Here is a 3,801-nt window from a genome sequence, read left to right on the forward strand (position 1 = left end):
TTTTTTTTAAATCCGAGAACAATGTAAGAACCAGCAGTTACCTGCACACTTATGCTATGCTAACCCTTTATCAGAATAGTTTAACATTCCTGCCAATTTTGGGGTTGATTAAGGCTGCCTTTGTTTCTGCTTTTGCAATTCCTGTTTGGCCTGGGAAACCAAGTTGTATCAAACCAGAAGGAAAGATTCATGGGATTGACATACTGGAGCAGGCACAGAACGGAGCTATAAATCTGGCAAAGGCTTATTCAAAGCAAGGACATTTTCAGGAATGTACAGGCCTCTATGGCACCTACTACCCATGTAAATACAGCTCATGCATTTCGTGTGTGTGTGTGTGTGTGTGTGTGAAATTGCAAGTCATTAGTTGTATATATAATAGTCTATAAACATTTTAATAATGTATTTTTAAACTTTTCATGTTTTTTAACATTTTGTACTTTGAAGTTTATACTTTTTAAAGTCTTTTTAAAAATTATTCCAGGCCTTTGGAATTTAAAGGACTACACACTATGCTGACAATGCCTAGGGAAAATGAAACTTGAGTGAATGATTAAGAAACCATACCACCTTCAACATATGAATGTATTTCCTCTCCTTACTAGAATAATCCTATGACATGAAGTTCACATGTGTTCAACTCCTTTTTCTATAGCTGAGATTTCTCACAGGTTATGGCAATAAATGGCCGACCATATCTAATTTTTAAAATGCTGCTGTGTATTTTCACACTTTTTTGTGCCTGCTGATAATTTAATGTAAAGTTGGCAGGGGCTTATAATGAGTTGCTTGTCCAACACCTCTTAAAAATAGTTTTTCTTGCTGATTTGTCATTGCTGGGGAAAGGAGGTAGTAGTAATAGAGCAAGCTCTATTCCCAGCTTCTAGTTTTCTTTTTCTCTCTCACCTTGGTTGCAGAATCCTTAACCAAGGATTAGAGGTAACTGGAAATGTGTGGTTGATTATAGCAATTTAAAAACCTGATGTTACGAAGCAAGCTGTCTAGATTGACATTCCAGTACACTTCTTTACTAGATGGTCAACAGCGGGGACCAGGGGCATGTTTCTTACATTATCTGAGCCTTAGTTTCTTCATCTGTCTAACGACACCATTGAGAAGAAGAAATGAAGTTAGGAGGCACTTGCCAGATATCTGACCCAGAATGACACTGTAGGACTAATATTAGTATTATTGAAGTACTGCATATTAGTATTATTGAAGATCAGGAATAAAATATTAAACAAATTTCTTTGAAATCCACATTTAGCATTTTTTAATTTCACTTTGATTAACTCCTGGCAAAGAAATTAAATATACATCTCTCAAGAAGTTTTCATATGACATTGGTAGTTGTAAAACAGATCAGTTATAAATACTGGAATTTATTAATATAGCATTGCTTTAAACTTTCCTAGCACTGGGTGATAAAATAATTTTGAATCCAGTAACTCAATATAGGGTTTAAGTGAACACTTTGTTCATGCTCAGTCAAGATATCATGTCTTTCAATTGTATAATATTAGAAGATTGAAACCAGTATACAATTGTTAGAGGCTTTGTTGTCAATTTACCAAACCTCATCTCCCAATATAATCAGACTTGCATTTATAACTATAATAATTAACCGGTATTGAGTGGTCTGAAGCAAAGCAAGAGTAAATTTTTAAATTCTTTCTGTGACTTTTCTTTATTTACTTGACATATATTTATCTTCATTCATTGTCGTCATGTGTGACAGTTTCCCTTTGTGTCTGAAATTTATTGCTCTTGGTGGCTCTGGGCTAAAAATGAAAAGAAATTCAGAACAAGATCTCTAAAACTCTGAAGCTGCAAGATAGAAGGTAGTGTTTTGGAGATCTAGCAACCACTGGGAGAAACAAAAATATAATCACAGCTGTCTCACCACTGATAGAAAACTGGAAGCAGTGGCATGGGGAAGGAAATCCCAAAGTCTACATACAGACTTCTATGCATCTCTTATTTATAACAATACATCTATGTTAGGCAAATCACACCCATTTTTTATGACTTAATTGCTTTCCTCTCTTTGCATTTATAACACCAATCTACTTCCTGTCTTTCAACATACATCCCAGAGAAAGGAAATGGAAAGTAAAGCACATTATTCAGTAGGATTTCATTGTGCACTAAGGGCAAAAAAACAGGCATGTATAAATGGAAATACATTTGAAAGCCTTCCCCACTGAAATCTGGCAGGAGGTAAAGCACTTCATTAGGATTTGTAACATCGATGGCAAACTGCTTCACACAAAGTGCTACATTTGCGAATAAGGCACAAAATTGACTGTCAAGGATATGTAAGACCATAGCAGATTCCAATCCATTTTCTACAAAGTACTCTATGGAAATGCTATACCTGTGCAACTCCAAGATTTAGATTTCATAAACTGTTGGTAGAGAGTCACCATTGAATCTTCATTAGGTACTGAAATGGAGCCTCTTGATAACGACCTCATGTGAAGGGCACAGCTGTATCCAGCAGTCAACAGGTGTCGTACTGCCAGACTCCCACAATTAATGGTAAAGAGAATCCATACTCCCTAAGTCTTAAATGGAGACAGTGACATATGGCAATCTTGTAATGATTATAATTACATGTCATGTGGCAAATTGTATGGTTAAAGATGATGTCAAAGATGCTTTTCAGTGTTCAAGGTCACACACTTGAAAATAAAGACTCTGATCATATTGACTTCCATTATTGACAAGCTTATTAGCATGTAATAAGTGTGCTTGCTTGCTGAGTCACAGACACAGCAGTTTTTAGCACCTTTTAAATAAATCCCACAGCACAGTATTGATTTTCCTTTTCTTCCACTTCTCCAAACAACTATCCCCTCTCCTGTCTTACCTGTTGTTCTGGGTAAGAGTCAAAATCATCAGCAATGAATGTACAATCCATTACATTGATAAATATTTAATATTCCTCCTCTAAGAAAAGCTAAGTAATTAATTCCTGGTAGTGTTGAGTTGCCTCCATATATCTGTTTCCTCCATTTCCCATTGACAGAAGCATATGAATTGATGTGTTTTCTTTTAGCCTGGTAATTTAAGAGTGATTTAATTACCATGTTTACATGTGGTATGGAATTCATTCTCTGGCATGAGAGCCTTGGTATTTCTAATTCTATTTTTTGGAAGGGTTTATCTCCCTTTTAACCTGTGTTTCACTATACTATCAGAACATGAGCTTCTCAAGGATAGGAAAGAGGTCTGATTGTTCTATATTCCAAAGTGCAAAGTGTTCTTAGCATAGATGTTTTAAATTTTATGTAAGAAAATATTAAAATAAAATATTATTTTTAGGTAAAGGTACAGTAATAGTTGTAAAATATGTGAAATTAAAGCCATTAAATAACTTAGGGTAAATGGTTATTTGTAGCCAGTATTTACCACTGGTCTCATGTAAGTTGTCTTCCTATGATTTTGAAATAACCCCACGGATGAGTATCACCTTGGACACCGGTCAAACACACAGATTTTGCAGAATCAGAATATTAACAGAAAGATTTGGTAATATCAGATTTGAACATAGCCAAGGTGATTCTTATCACAGAAGTTAGCAGAAATTGTAGAGTAGTGCTAGAGAGAAGTATTAAATTGTGCAATGAAATAAAATCTGAAGTGAAAACGTCCAGGAATTAAGGAAGAAGTAGGAGATTATGAGAAATGTCTGTGAGCACTGCCTCAAGCAACACAATCATAGAATTCTTGGCAGTATTCATTAGAAGAATAAGCTGATGGATCTCCTGAAATCTACCAGAGACCAGTTCTACTGGA

At 35.2% G+C, this 3,801-nt stretch overlaps 1 pseudogene; it reads right to left on the bottom strand.

Annotated features, from left to right (window-relative positions):
* The window catches only part of LOC107147658, a 9,994-nt pseudogene extending 7,071 nt beyond the window's left edge, over window positions 1-2,923 (bottom strand).
* Between the last annotated feature and the right edge of the window lie 878 nt (window positions 2,924-3,801).

The sequence above is a fragment of the Marmota marmota genome, unplaced genomic scaffold (assembly GCF_001458135.2).
Source record: "Marmota marmota marmota unplaced genomic scaffold, marMar, whole genome shotgun sequence".
Taxonomy (NCBI): Eukaryota; Metazoa; Chordata; class Mammalia; order Rodentia; family Sciuridae; genus Marmota; species Marmota marmota.